The sequence below is a fragment of the Taudactylus pleione genome, unplaced genomic scaffold (assembly GCF_031769625.1).
Source record: "Taudactylus pleione unplaced genomic scaffold, aTauple2 ptg000792l, whole genome shotgun sequence".
Lineage (NCBI taxonomy): Eukaryota > Metazoa > Chordata > Amphibia > Anura > Myobatrachidae > Taudactylus > Taudactylus pleione.
The window spans coordinates 8578472-8594735 of NW_028285194.1; positions in this window are offsets into that span (position 1 = coordinate 8578472).

Here is a 16264-nt window from a genome sequence, read left to right on the forward strand (position 1 = left end):
CGTTGGTGTGAGGGGATGTTATGGTCGGGCTCTCTGAAGGCCTGACCATAAGGCTGGTTCATGGGAGTCTTACATTTAGTAGGATATGCTTTGCTTATGTTTTTAGCAATGTATTTGATTGATTGTGGAATATGGGTAATAGTTACATTTTGGTCTAGTATAGAAAATGTTAAATTGTATCCTGTTTAAGATAATAACTGTGATGAATCAGGCCCAAAGTCCAGTATATGTCAACTTGCTTTAGAATGCTAGTTAGTTGGCTACAGTATTACAAATGTCAGTTCCCTTAATGTTCATAACTTAATTTGCATATTTATGCTTTGTTTTGTATACAATATAAGCTTAGGAAGGGTGGTGTGTTATACAAATATAAATGGTGTCTTTTAAGGGACAGTTACAGTGAAATATATACGAGGGCTGATGACTCCACAGGATCTGAGTATTTTCCTTTTTCAAACTAGCGTTATTCACATTCAATACATTTTTTTGCAGCGTTTCAACAACGATTCAAAACCGTGCAGTAGATTGTTTTGTGACATCACTGTTAGAGTTGCAGCTGTGGCATTTTTCACTTCATCATCTGTTGAGAACTTATTTCTTCGTAGCTGTTTTTTCAGGGTTGGGAATGCCCAGAAATCACAGGGTGCTAAGTCTGGGCTATATGGAGGGTGTTCCAGTGCTGTCCCATTAATTTCAGTCAGTGCTGCCATTGCAACAGCCGCAACATGTTGGTCGGGCATTGTCTTGGAGCAAAAACCAGTTTCTTCAACAATGTGGTCTTTTCTTCCTCATGGCTCCACACAAATGGGTTATCAGGATATTTGCATAGTAGTCACCATTAATTGTCTGTCCATGGGAAACCCAGTGCTGTAGAATCATACTGTGCATATCAAAGAACAGCAGAGGCATGAACATACCCGCCAAAGGAATCACACAGAATTTTTTGGGCGGAGGCGAATTTGCGTGTGTCCATACACTGGACTGTTGTTTGGATTTATCACAATCGATGTCAGGAAATCAGGTATCCTCTCCAACATTTGAACGGTGTTCTTGCACGATTCAACTCGTCATCGCATCTGCTCTTCTGTGAGATTTCTGGGTACCCACCTAGCACACGCAATGCATTTCCAGTTCCTTTGTCACAATACGCAGAACCCATTTGAATGAGATGCCAAGTGAAGCTGAAAGTTTGCATATAATTAACCTTCTGTCATTGTGCAACATCTCGGCAGCTTTGGCAATGATGACATCTGTAACCATGGTGGATGGTCTCCCAGAACTCACTTCATCAGTCACTTGCATATTACCCTCTTTGAAGTGCTTCCACCACTGAAATACTGCAGCACAGTTAATTGTTTCCCCACCCTATGCTTGCTGTAACATTTCATGAGTTTCATTTCCGTTTTTGCCAAGTTTAACACAAAATGCAATCACACATCTCTGACGTAATCTCACAGACACGTCTTCCTCATCCACCATGATGAAACGTACGAAGATCTCCACTCGCTATTACCAAACCAAGAAGACTATGGAAGCCCAACCGCAGGTTCAGACACATCGATGTATGAGCTTCACAATAACCAGCATAGCGTTGCCACGTCTACCTATGGGATAGAAAAACAGAGGCAGTCTCATTACTTTCAATCAGCCCTCGTGTGTGTCTATATATATATATATATATATGCAGGGCTGGCTCCAGGGTTCAGAGCACCCTGTGCCAGCCCTTGAGAAGGTGCCCTAACATCGCGCGCGGCAAGGCAAACCAGATTTCGGGCCGTTGCCTAATTACCATAGGCCACGCCCCCTATGTGACATTATTTGGAGGCGTGCCCACATGGCACGCTTCCAAATAATGTCAGGCTGGGGGTAAAGCCAAGCACTCCGTCACTGGCTACGCTTCCCCCAGCCCTCTCCCGTCAGTGAATGGTCCATTCACACTCTGAGGCACAGCCTCCCGATTTGACCACACGGGGGCCACTTTGGCCCACGGGTGGAACAGCGGGATAATAATATCCCGCTGAAATTGGGATGCTAGGGAGGGGTGCTGCCCCTCTACGGGTGGCGCCCCTGTGCGACCGCACTGGTCGAACACCCCTAGAGCCGGCCCTGTATATATATATATATATATATATATATCAGGTGGAACGCAAACCGTTACCATGGAGCTGCTGTTGTGTAGGTTTTGGGCTGGCGTGAGCCATGCTAGTCGAGTCCGTAGTTGGAGGCATCATGAACGTTGCCATGGAGCCGCTGCTGTGCAGACACTGGCTTGCGTTCCTATCGATGGAACGCAAGCTGTGACAGCCGAGTTCCCACTGGGGTCACACACGAACACGTGAGACGCCGTTAGGTTTTAGCCTGGACATCCGGTTTGCATTCCACTCAGTGGACCGCAATTAGAGGGGAGGAGGCAGTCCCGGCAAGTACTGGATCCCAATAGGAGGATGGATGTGTCACTCATCCTAATAGAATGCTGGGTAATAGGGTGATTTATCCCTTATTAAGCTAAGAAGGGTTTAATGACATCACTTCCTGTGGAGGGGAATATAAGGGTAATCAGTTGATCAGATAATCCTGTGTGCTGAGCTAGCAAAATTGCAGAGTCCAACAGAAGCTGGTGATTGAGGGTGTAAATGTAAGTAACATCAAATTTATCTTGGACCATTTGGTCAGTAACAGCTATGTATGCTTTGCATTATGAGACTCCTCATATAGGATACAGCTAGTGATATTATATATGTAATTGTAAATGTATAATAATGGTGGTCCTATTGGACTTTAATGTATGTATCTGCACTGTGGTTAGATTTGTATAAAATATTGATGTGATTACATTGTAAGCTATTTTCATGTGAGATAGCAGTTACTATGCAATACACTTCTAGTCTTAATAAGAATGTTGATAATCATGTTAAGTATTTTGCTATCACTGTCAGGATTTTGCAATAGATCCAAAATGTTATAAAAAAAATAAATAGTTCAATCTTGTTATATTATTGAACTTAATAATTACTATTAGTCTAGTAAATAGCCTTTTTATGAGCTCTGTTTCAAATTGAGTTATAATTATCTATTGTAAACTATTTAGATTTAACTATCTTTTCTAATTAATTTTAAATTCTGAAATGGACTCCACTATAAATAATGAACTATGTTATGTGATGGTGCATTATGATCAAGTACACATAATGGGTTTCTCGTATAGAGGCGATAATTATGAATAATGGTCATATATATTATGTCCTTTTATAGGCTTCATTGCAATTGAGCATTTACCACTGCAGACCAAACAAAATTTGGGCACCAAGCTGAGAGGTTTTCCATCTTGCTACTTAAAGCCTTGATCTTGATTACTTGACCATTGGGCAGTAACTTCTTTTTTGTTACAAAGCTTAGATCGGTGATTCAATGCTATAATGGTATGTATTGAATATATCTGTTTGATTAATGGTTATCTCTGATAATTAACTAATGGTAAATTTATGGTATATTTAAATTAGGGGTGAGCGGGTTCGGATTTCTGAAATCCGAACCCCCCCGAGCCCCCCCGATCCGAGTCCGATCCGAGTCAGGCTCGACTTTTCCCGCCTGACTCGGATCTGAAATCGAGGCAAAACGTCATCATCCCGCCTTCCGAGTCTCGCGGGTTTTGGATCCTATATAAGGTACCCGCGTCGGCGCCATTTTCTCACTCGGCTGTGGACAGTGAAGAGGGAGGGTGGGAGTTAGGGCTGTGTAGTGTAGTGTAGTGTAGTGCTGCTGTTGTCCACTACTTCAAAGTCCATAGGGGCTGGCTGTGTTGTGCTGCTGTTGTTAATAGGGGCTGTGTCCACTACTTCAAAGTCCATAGGGGCTGGCTGGACTGTGTTGTGCAGTCAGTTCTCCATAGGGGCTGTGTCCACTCCAAAGTCCTGTGCAGTGTCCCAGTCCTAAAGGAGTGCTGTAGTGTTGTCCAGGGGGTGCTCTGTCCATCAGGGGTGCTCCCCCCAAGTGCTAAAAAAATAATATATTTTCTGTGTTTGTGAATTGTGTGCGCAGTAGCCGCACGTGCATCAACAAAGTAGTGCCAAGCGTGCGCCTGTGTCATAAGTAAAGGGCCGGCTGGCTTGACCGTTAAAGGGTGCTGTAACCCCCGAAAGTACACTCCAGTCCAAACCAAAAAAAAATTATTTTCTGTGTTTGTGAATTGTGTGCGCAGTAGCCGCACGTGCATCAACAAAGTAGTGCCAAGCGTGCGCCTGTGTCATAAGTAAAGGGCCGGCTGGCTTGACTGTTAAGGGTGCTGTAACCCCCGAAAGTACACTCCAGTCCAAACCAAAAAAAAAATAATTTTCTGTGTTTGTGAATTGTGTGCGCAGTAGCCGCACGTGCATCAACAAAGTAGTGCCAAGCGTGCGCCTGTGTCATAAGTAAAGGGCCGGCTGGCTTGACCGTTAAGGGTGCTGTAACCCCCGAAAGTACACTCCAGTCCAAACCAAAAAAAAAATTATTTTCTGTGTTTGTGAATTGTGTGCGCAGTAGCCGCACGTGCATCAACAAAGTAGTGCCAAGCGTGCGCCTGTGTCATAAATAAAGGGCTGGCTGGCTGGACCGTTAAAGGGTGCTGTAACCCCCGAAAGTACACTCCAGTCCAAACCAAAAAAAATTTATTTTCTGTGTTTGTGAATTGTGTGCGCAGTAGCCGCACGTGCATCAACAAAGTAGTGCCAAGCGTGCGCCTGTGTCATAAGTAAAGGGCCGGCTGGCTTGACCGTTAAAGGGTGCTGTAACCCCCCAAAGTACACTCCAGTCCAAACCAAAAAAAAAATTATTTTCTGTGTTTGTGAATTGTGTGCGCAGTAGCCGCACGTGCATCAACAAAGTAGTGCCAAGCGTGCGCCTGTGTCATAAGTAAAGGGCCGGCTGGCTTGACCGTTAAAGGGTGCTGTAACCCCCGAAAGTACACTCCAGTCCAAACCAAAAAAAAATTATTTTCTGTGTTTGTGAATTGTGTGCGCAGTAGCCGCACGTGCATCAACAAAGTAGTGCCAAGCGTGCGCCTGTGTCATAAGTAAAGGGCCGGCTGGCTTGACCGTTAAAGGGTGCTGTAACCCCCGAAAGTACACTCCAGTCCAAACCAAAAAAAAATTATTTTCTGTGTTTGTGAATTGTGTGCGCAGTAGCCGCACGTGCATCAACAAAGTAGTGCCAAGCGTCCGCCCGTGTCATAAGTAAAGGGCCGGCTGGCTTGACCGTTAAAGGGTGCTGTAACCCCCGAAAGTACACTCCAGTCCAAACCAAAAAAAAATTATTTTCTGTGTTTGTGAATTGTGTGCGCAGTAGCCGCACGTGCATCAACAAAGTAGTGCCAAGCGTGCGCCTGTGTCATAAGTAAAGGGCCGGCTGGCTTGACCGTTAAAGGGTGCTGTAACCCCCGAAAGTACACTCCAGTCCAAACCAAAAAAAAATTATTTTCTGTGTTTGTGAATTGTGTGCGCAGTAGCCGCACGTGCATCAACAAAGTAGTGCCAAGCGTGCGCCTGTGTCATAAGTAAAGGGCCGGCTGGCTTGACCGTTAAGGGTGCTGTAACCCCCGAAAGTACACTCCAGTCCAAACCAAAAAAAAATTATTTTCTGTGTTTGTGAATTGTGTGCGCAGTAGCCGCACGTGCATCAACAAAGTAGTGCCAAGAGTGCGCCTGTGTCATAAGTAAAGGGCCGGCTGGCTTGACCGTTAAAGGGTGCTGTAACCCCCGAAAGTACACTCCAGTCCAAACCCAAAAAAAATTATTTTCTGTGTTTGTGAATTGTGTGCGCAGTAGCCGCACGTGCATCAACAAAGTAGTGCCAAGCGTGCGCCTGTGTCATAAGTAAAGGGCCGGCTGGCTTGACCGTTAAAGGGTGCTGTAACCCCCTAAGTACACTCCAGTCCAAACCAAAAAAAAAATTATTTTCTGTGTTTGTGAATTGTGTGCGCAGTAGCCGCACGTGCATCAACAAAGTAGTGCCAAGCGTGCGCCTGTGTCATAAGTAAAGGGCCGGCTGGCTTGACCGTTAAAGGGTGCTGTAACCCCCGAAAGTACACTCCAGTCCAAACCAAAAAAAAATTATTTTCTGTGTTTGTGAATTGTGTGCGCAGTAGCCGCACGTGCATCAACAAAGTAGTGCCAAGCGTGCGCCTGTGTCATAAGTAAAGGGCCGGCTGGCTTGACCGTTAAAGGGTGCTGTAACCCCCGAAAGTACACTCCAGTCCAAACCAAAAAAAAATTATTTTCTGTGTTTGTGAATTGTGTGCGCAGTAGCCGCACGTGCATCAACAAAGTAGTGCCAAGCGTGCGCCCGTGTCATAAGTAAAGGGCCGGCTGGCTTGACCGTTAAAGGGTGCTGTAACCCCCGAAAGTACACTCCAGTCCAAACCAAAAAAAAATTATTTTCTGTGTTTGTGAATTGTGTGCGCAGTAGCCGCACGTGCATCAACAAAGTAGTGCCAAGCGTGCGCCTGTGTCATAAGTAAAGGGCCGGCTGGCTTGACCGTTAAAGGGTGCTGTAACCCCCGAAAGTACACTCCAGTCCAAACCAAAAAAAAAATATTTTCTGTGTTTGTGAATTGTGTGCGCAGTAGCCGCACGTGCATCAACAAAGTAGTGCCAAGCGTGCGCCTGTGTCATAAGTAAAGGGCCGGCTGGCTTGACCGTTAAGGGTGCTGTAACCCCCGAAAGTACACTCCAGTCCAAACCAAAAAAAAATTATTTTCTGTGTTTGTGAATTGTGTGCGCAGTAGCCGCACGTGCATCAACAAAGTAGTGCCAAGCGTGCGCCTGTGTCATAAGTAAAGGGCCGGCTGGCTTGACCGTTAAGGGTGCTGTAACCCCCGAAAGTACACTCCAGTCCAAACCAAAAAAAAATTATTTTCTGTGTTTGTGAATTGTGTGCGCAGTAGCCGCACGTGCATCAACAAAGTAGTGCCAAGAGTGCGCCTGTGTCATAAGTAAAGGGCCGGCTGGCTTGACCGTTAAAGGGTGCTGTAACCCACAAAGTACACTCCAGTCCAAACCAAAAAAAAAATTATTTTCTGTGTTTAGCCGCACGTATATATCAAATCGATATAACATAAATGGAGGACCAAACTTTCTCCGATAAAAATAAAATAGAGAAAGATCAAGAACCACTTCCTCCTAGTGCTGAAGCTGCTGCCACTAGTCATGACATAGACGATAACATGCCATCAACGTCGTCTGCCAAGGCCGATGCCCAATGTCATAGTAGAGGGCACATACAATCCCAAATGGCAAAGTTCAGGAAAATGACCTTGAAAAAGACATTTAAATCAGCTGAAGAGAAACGTAAACTTGCCAATATGCCATTTACGACACGGAGTGGCAAGGAACGGCTAAGGTCGATCCCTAGTATGTTCATGACTAGTGGTTCAGCTTCACATGACGATGGAAGCCCTCCTCCCACTAAAAAAATCAAAAGAGTTAAGCTGGCAAAAGCACAGCGAAGAACTGTGCTTTCTAAGAAGATATCACAAATCCCCAAGGAGAGTCCAAGTGTGGTGGTGGTTGCGATGCCTGACCTTCCCAGCACTGGACGGGAAGAGGTGGCTCTTTCCACCATTTGCACGCCCCCTGCAAGTGCTGAAAGGAGCACCCACAGTCCACTTGCTGATATGCAAATTGAAGATGTCACTGTTGAAGTACAACAGGATGAGGATACTGGTGTAGCTGGCGCTGAGGAGGAAGTTGGCGAGGAGGATTCTGATGGTGATGTGGTTTGTTTAAATCAGGCTCCGGGGGAGACAGTTGTTGTCCGTGGGATGAAAAAGCCCATCACGGTCATGCCTGGGCAGAAGACCAAACATTCCACCTCTTTGGTCTGGCAATATTTCTATCCAAATCCGGACAACAACTGTCTTGCCATATGTACCATATGTAAAGGTGAAATAAGTAGGGGTAGGGACGTCAACCACCTAGGAACATCCTCCCTTATACGGCACCTGCAGCGCGTTCATAAAAAGTTACTGTCAAGTTCAGAAACTTTGGCTAAGACCGTAAGCAGTCCAGGGACACCTAAATCCCGTTGTCCTGTTGTATCCAAGCGCCTGCAAACCACACCATCAACTCCCTCCTCGTCAATTTCCTCCTTAGTCAGGATCGGAAGTAGTCCTGCAGGCCATGTCACTGGCATGACTGACTCTCCTATCCGGGATTCCTCTGGAGGATCCTGCATTGCTACGCCTACTGCTGCCGCTGCTGCTGTTGCTGCTGCTGGGAGTCGTTCATCATCCCAGAGAGGAAGTAGGAACACCACTACTTTTACTAAACAATTGACCCTCCAACAGTCCTTAGCGAGGAGGATGAAGTACGACAGCAGTCATCCTGAAGCAAAACGTATAACTGAGGCCTTGACTGCTATGTTGGTGTTAGACGTGCGTCCGGTATCCGCCATTAGTGCAGTGGGATTTAGACAATTGATGGAGGTAGTGTGTCCCCGGTTCCAAATCCCGTCTAGATTCCACTTCACTAGGCAGGCGATACCGAGACTGTACAGAAACGTCAGAAAAAGTGTCCTCAGTGTCCTGAAAAATGCCGTTGTACACAATGTCCACTTAACCACGGACATGTGGACAAGTGGAACAGGGCAGACTAAGGACTATATGACTGTGACAGCCCACTGGGTAGATGTATCACCTTACGCAGCAACAGCAGCGTCACCAGTAGCAGCATCTCAGAAACGCCAGCTCGTTACAAGGCAGGCTACGCTGTGTATCACCGGTTTCAGTAAGAGGCACACCGCCGACAACCTCTTAGAGAAACTGAGGGAAATCATCGCCCAGTGGCTTACCCCACTTAGACTCTCCTGGGGATTTGTGATATCTGACAACGCCACCAATATTGTGCGGGCATTACATCTGGGCAAATTCCAGCACGTCCCATGTTTTGCTCACACAATAAACTTGGTGGTGCAGAATTTTCTGAAAAGCGACAGGGGCGTGCAGGAGACGCTTTGGGTGGCCCGAAAAATTTCTGGCCACTTTCGCCATTCAGCGACTGCGTGCCGAAGACTGGAGCGCCAGCAAACACTCTTGAACCTGCCCCGCCATCACCTGAAGCAAGAGGTTGTGACGCGGTGGAACTCAACCCTCTATATGCTTCAGAGGATGGAGGAGCAGCAAAAGGCCATACAAGCCTATACATCCACCTATGACATAGGCAAAGGAGGGGGTATGCACCTGACTCAAGCGCAGTGGAGAATGATTTCCGTGTTGTGCAAGGTTCTCCAGCCCTTCGAACTTGCCACACGTGAAGTCAGTTCAGACACAGCCAGCTTGAGTCAGGTCATTCCCCTCATCAGGCTTTTGCAGAAGCAGCTGGAGAAAGTGAAGGAGGAGCTAAGACGGAGCGATTCCGCTCGGCATGTGGGACTTGTGGATGAAGCCCTTCATTCGCTTTGCCAGGATTCCAGGGTGGTCAATCTGTTGAAATCAGACCACTACATTTTGGCCACCGTGCTTGATCCTAGGTTTAAAGCCTATGTGGTGTCTCTCTTTCCGGCCGACACAAGCCTGCAGAGGTGCAAAGACCTGCTGGTGAACACACTGTCAGCTGAAGCGGAACGTGACACGTCAACGGCTCCTTCTTCATTTTCTCCCGCAACTGGGGCTGCCAGGAAAAAACTTAGGTATCCTAAGCAACCCGCTGGCGGTGATGCAGGGCAGGCAGGACCAAGTTTGGACATCTGGTCTGGACTGAAGGACCTGGCAACAATTTCTGACATGTCTACTGTCACTGCATATGATACTGTCACCATTGACAGAATGGTGGAGGATTACATCGGTGACAGCATCCAAGTAGGCATGTCAGACAGTCCATACCTGTACTGGCAGGAAAAAGAGGCAATTTGGAGGCCCCTGTACAAGCTGGCTCTATTTTACCTGAGTTGCCCCCCCTCCAGTGTGTACTCCGAAAGAGTGTTTAGTGCAGCCGGGAACCTTGTCAGCGAAAGGCGTAGGAGGTTGCTTCCACAGAATGTGGAGAAGATGATGTTCATCAAAATGAATTATCAGCTCTTCCAGGGAGACCAGCCTCCAGAAGGTACAGAGGGACCTGTGGTGGTGGATTCAAGTGGGGACGAGTTAATACTTTGTGAGGATGAGGATGTACACACTGAAGAGGGTGAGGAATCGGTGGATGAGGAGGATGAGGATGACATCTTGCCTCCGTAGAGCCAGTTTGTGCAGGGACACATTAATTTCCAGCTTGTTTTGTGGGGGCCCAAACGAACCAATCATTTCAGCCACAGTTGTGTGGCAGACCCTGGCGCTGAAATGATTGATTTGTTAAAGTGTGCATGTCCTGTTTATACAACATAAGGGTGGGTGGGAGGGCCCAAGGACAATTCCATCTCGCACTTCTTTTTTTTCTTTGCATTATGTACAGTTTGGGGCCTAGTTTTTCTAACTGCCATCCTGTCTGCCACTGCAGTGTCACTCCTAGATGGGTCACGTGTTTGTGCCGCCCACTCGTGTCGCTTAGCATAGTCATCCAGCTACCTCGGTGCAACCTTTTGGACATGAAAACACTATTGTGAGGTGTGAGGTGTTCAGAATAGACTGGAAATGAGTGGAAATTAAGGTTATTGAGGTTAATAATAGCATAGGAGCAGAGAAACCAACAAATTCTGTGATTTTAGCTGTTTTTATGCTTTTTAAAAAAAAAATACAGATCCAAAACACAAAACCCAGAACCCAAAACACGGAAGGGTGGTTTTGGCAAAACCAATCCAGATCCAAAACACGAAGAAAGATCCAGATCCAAAACCAAAACACAAAACACGAAAAGTGGCCGGTGCACACCCCTAATTTAAATTGAGTCTATGGTTGTACCCTACACTTGTATACACCCACTGTTCCTTTTTTTAAGATATACCCCTGATGAAGTCCACCTTTTGGACGAAATGCGTTGGGATTTCATCATTGTGTAAAGAATAACATTTGATGTAAGCAATCTCTGTTGGAATCTACTTTTTATGTAATAAATATGTACTTTTTAAACAAATTGTGATTTTATTCAATACTAATAGTGGCCATTGTGGCCGGTTATATCTGGGTGTTTCTTGGTGTAAGGGTATCTTACAGTGAAGCCATAAGGAATAAAGTGAACATTTTGGTACCTACTACTTCACACTTCATTTCCAAGTTGGAAAGATCAACAAAAGGATTTTCCCTGAAGAAGTCTCTTATCCATCCTTTCACTTGGGACTGATCGATTGATTCACTAGTTTGTCATATTCATCATTATTTTTGTTTTATTTCATTATTTGGTTTTATAAACCTTTTTTATTAATCAATATTTATTTGTGTAGCGCCCTTTCATTTTCGTTCTGATTACTTTTGTTGTATATCTGTCTAACAGGGATATTATGTGATAGGTGCAGCTGTTTTATGTTCTGATATACTTTCTTGAAAAAAACCTTTATATAATTTAAGCGCACAGTGGGGGCACTTTGTTGGTCAATATATATATATATATATATATATATATATATATATTATATATATATGTGGTAATCTCAAAGTGTTTTTGACAGAAGCTAAGAAAGGACAAAGCTCACAGGGCCTGAATCAGCAAGGATCGCTATTCTGCTTATACGTACTTAACGCAGTTGCTAATATTAGCAGTGATATGTAAATGTATGCATTCGCATTGCGATTGCAGCCTGACATAAGGGCGCCCACTTCTCCTTACAAACATCCATAGACTAGGACAACATAGTGAAACAATCGGTAACATCGAGTAACATCGGACCCATATGCACAGTTAAGGCAGGTCAGACCTCACTCATGAATAACTTCTGCGCACGCTATGAGTCCTCAGGCGGCGTCTGGTATTGCAGTAGCTAATTTAAATACGCCCCTGAAATGGTGTTGAGATGCAGTGGCACACCTGCGTTCGCCTGACCCCCCTCCCATCACCATCCACAAACGGCACTTCCTGTCACTCACTCTGCCATGGGTCTGCCTATCCTCTGTGATTGCAGTAATGAATGCAGCATCTGGTTTGCACATGCGCACTGCGATGCTTGCGCAATGCAAAATAAATCACCCAATTGCGTGTGTATAAGCAACTGCGATCCTTGCTGAATCAGGTTCACTGTTTGGTTATGTGACCAGACAGACATTGCAATATTGTTTTACCTTGACTTAATCCAAAGTATACCGTATATTATTAAGAGATGTTATTGAGATGTTATTTCCAATACTCATAATTAAGGCAACAGCACTGTCACATTTGAGCTATGGAGATCCCCTGCCAAGGGACTGGAAGTCAAGGTCCCAGGTTGGGAAAGGAACTGGAGACGAGGGGCCTGGATATTTGCCTTCTTCACCCACAAGTACCAGATGTTGGTGAGACCTGACCAAAGGCGCAGAGTCTAACTTACTGGCAGGTGTTCACCAGTGAGCCCCTCCAATTGGGATTTGGATTTAAGCTGCACCCAGTAAGCATGTTGCGGCCCTTTGGTCAGGTATCCTGCACAAGTGGGAAATGGAAGAGCACAATCACAGGATAAGCACAGGAGAATGATGCTGGGAGTTTGCACTTAGGTGACATACATATACTGTGAATCCAGATGCAGAACTGGCACAGAAGAATGACACTTTATGAGATGGTACTTGGATGACGTACTAAGTACACACACTGTAGATAAACACTAGAAGGATATCAATAGATGAACGGAGCTTGGAACCTGGAACGCTGCAACAGCAAGTACTCACTGGAAGTAACGATGTTGTTCAGCGCCAGGTTAAATAACCTAAGGTAGCGGTCCATTGGAAGATACTGTAAGGTGACAGCAACCAATGCTACTATTGGGTAAAGGACTAATCAGGTGATGTAGACTGTCATGGCTGTATCCATAGTAACCGCGGAAACCAAATCACGGCACACCTCATGGATGTCCTAGCAGACCCCAAACATAATGCCCAGCGCGTTACCCACCTCCGCACCTGGCGTCTGACCGCTCGAGAGGCCAGGTGAAGCTGGCGCTGAGGTGAGTAACGGCCGATCCCTGGCCGCAACCTGACAAACGCCACCCACTGTCTATTACTATTTATGTATACTTCTAAAAATTACCTTTATACCTGTGAGTGCTTATTTAGGAGTTTTTCTGTCTGAGAGAAGTCTATAATGTAGTGTGTCTATGTAGAATTAGCCTTATTGCTGGAACAACACAGACTGCAGAAGTGCTAGAACATTTTGAATGTAATCCAGTTTCTAGATGCTGAGAAAAGGGCTCCTGGATGTGTTGATGTAATTGCTGTATCTACTGAATTAATTGACGGCTGTAGCTAAGTATTATGATAAATTTACACTTTTATATTCCATTTGTTTCTTGAAGTATCTTTTCTGGGAATCCACCCATCATGGATCTCTTTGTCTGAACCCACCTGAAACCATGACGTAAAAATTGTTGGAGTGTGGAACATAGCCTGCAAGGTATACTCGTGGGACAGCAGATGGCGCTGTGTTGCATGCTATCACTGTGTAATCTCTCTCATTTTGATGCACATGTGTATTTTATTATATCTTCATGATTGCTAATCCCCAAATTATGTTATGGAGCATATTCTGCACCCAAAATATATTTTGCTGAGCTGCACAAAGTTTGCATTCAAATTGCATAGTGTCGGGAGAGGCAAATCAAATATATACACGTGCAACTAGAATGTAGAATGGACATGCCCCTTCAAGTTAAGAACACCATGGTGCAATGAGCATGGGGTCCCCGACTAACATACAAAACTGGACTAGGGACCTGATTTAGAGTTGTATGTAAACTCGATGGTTTGGGGTAGACATAGACTTATTCTTGTAACTGTCATTTTAGATACTTACATTAACTTACCTTGTATATACCATATAAGGCTCTACGGAACACTTGTGGCGCCATATAAATAAAGGATAATAATTATAATGATAATAATAATTGTATATAATGGTGTACAATACGTCCAAATTGTATCTGTAAACAAAACACTTTTTATACCATATTACATTCTAGAAAAATGGAGTGGTGGGGGAGGGGTGGGGTCACTTTTCAACTAGACTCACAAATTAAAATTTGAAGAAAAGCTATTGAGAGTCCATTTATAGTTCTGTAAAAAGACCAATGTATGTAGAATGTGTGGAATGTATGCATTGAATTAAAAAATACATTGGCACAAGGCAAAGTTGGAATTTCTCCTGTCAAAATCATGTGCTTGTTCCTGTACTTTTATACATGGCAATAATACGTTGTACAGAAAGTAATAATACTCTAATCTATTCATTTGTGGGATTTAGCGTTCACTATACAATAAGTGTGATTGGGCTACTTCAAAAATTTGCAGTTGATTCGACACAACTGAAAGGACATGCTAACGCTTGAGTGCTACTGCCATCTTGTGGCTTTATTGAGAAGCTACAGAAATACAACACATGTTTGTATTGCTTTATAAATTAAAATCAATATTCCAAATATGGGGCAAACAAATAATGTCAGATCCTATAATATATATCTCTATTTTTTTGAAACTTTACTTATGAACTTTAAAAAAAAAAAATATATATATATATATATATATATATATATATAGAAATCCAAAGTGTGCTGTCGCAGTGTACGACAGACCACAGCGCGTCACTCCAGGGTGTATAAGTTAAGCCAATTTATTCAACGTTTCAAGGCCCTTGCGGCCCCGTCATCAGGAAAAAACAAACAGTCACAAACATACAAAGAACACTTACCTATATACCCCACCCGATCAAGAAGACAAGGACAAGCTGCTCCACAGTCGCGTTCACGTGGCTGGAGGGCGCGGGTTGCCCAGTGATGACATCACCCGACTCACCTCTGGTGGTTGCCTAGGCAACCTAAGACACTACTGCGGCTGGGTGCTGACGCCGATGGCCACAGCAACCCTAAGCCGTGATCGCGTGACCAAAGGGCACGGGTTGTACTGGGGATGGCATATCCCATCTCACCTCCAGAGGTTGCTATGTCAACCTACAATGCTCCTGCGGCTGTGGAGAGTCTGACAGGCAAAGAAAGACAAAGGGACATACACTAATTACTTATGTAAAGAACAGTCGATGGACTCATTACTATCTATAGGGACCAGTGAGGGTTAATATAGAAGAGTGAAGAAATAAAGAGACCCACTGAGAAAGTTGTTTACATCAAAGAGATATACAAATATAGATGAAAAAACCTAATTAGCATATGATACCGAAAAGTAAAAATGAAATAAAATGAAAAAGAAAAAAGTACATACACATAAGTCACATAAATATAAAAAAGTTAAACTAATCATAGCCAAACTTGAATCTCCACAATCAAATCCATAGCTAAAATACTAAAGCTACTACATATGTGAGAGAAGGGAGTACATGATCAGAAAGATAATAATAAAGATAAGTGATCCATTTAAGGACCCACATGAAAAAATATGATAATATAGCAAGTTATCAGGATTAAATAAAGGAATTCCAGGCTATGCGTTCATTTAGACCGCCAGGCTGGGTTGTATTCATCCGCAAAATCCATCTCGCCTCCATTCTCTTAAGTGCTCCGATCCGGTCACCCCCCCTCGAGAGTTCCGGAATATGGTCAATGATTTTGTACCGCAGTGTAGATAATTGATGCCCAGCTGTTTTGAAGTGTGTGCCGTGGGGATGTAGCCAGAGATACGGGCCAGTCTAAGTCATTTATATGCACTGTGGACATCAAATTCAGTTGAATCTCCCTAGGTGTAAGTGCGAAGATTATTATTACAGTTGCTTTTGTGTCAGCCTCTGAGCATGCGTTTAGTCACATTCGCAATGGGGTTGCGTTTGCATTACATCCAACTCAGAATAAGGCCCAAAAAGTTTAAAATCAACATTCATCAAATCAGCATTCATACTGTCGACATGGGTGTAATGTCGAAATGCATCATGTCGACATTGACCACGTCGACACTGATGAAATGTCAACAAAACGTTCCTAGTGGTGACTTACCTGGTTTGTGGGGTACAGCAGCTCCAGCGATGTCTTCTGGGTCTGGCGGTTAGGAGACTTCTGGCTGTTCCCTCTGCAGTTTCGGCAGTGAGTATCCTTAACCCTCCCCATAGTGCCTAACCTCCACTCCCGCAGCCTAACCCTAGCCCTCCTCATAGTGCCTAATCCTGGGCTCCACTCCCACAGCCTAACCTAAGCTCCCCTCCTGCAGTCTAACCCTAACCCTCCTCTCCGAAAGCCTAACCCT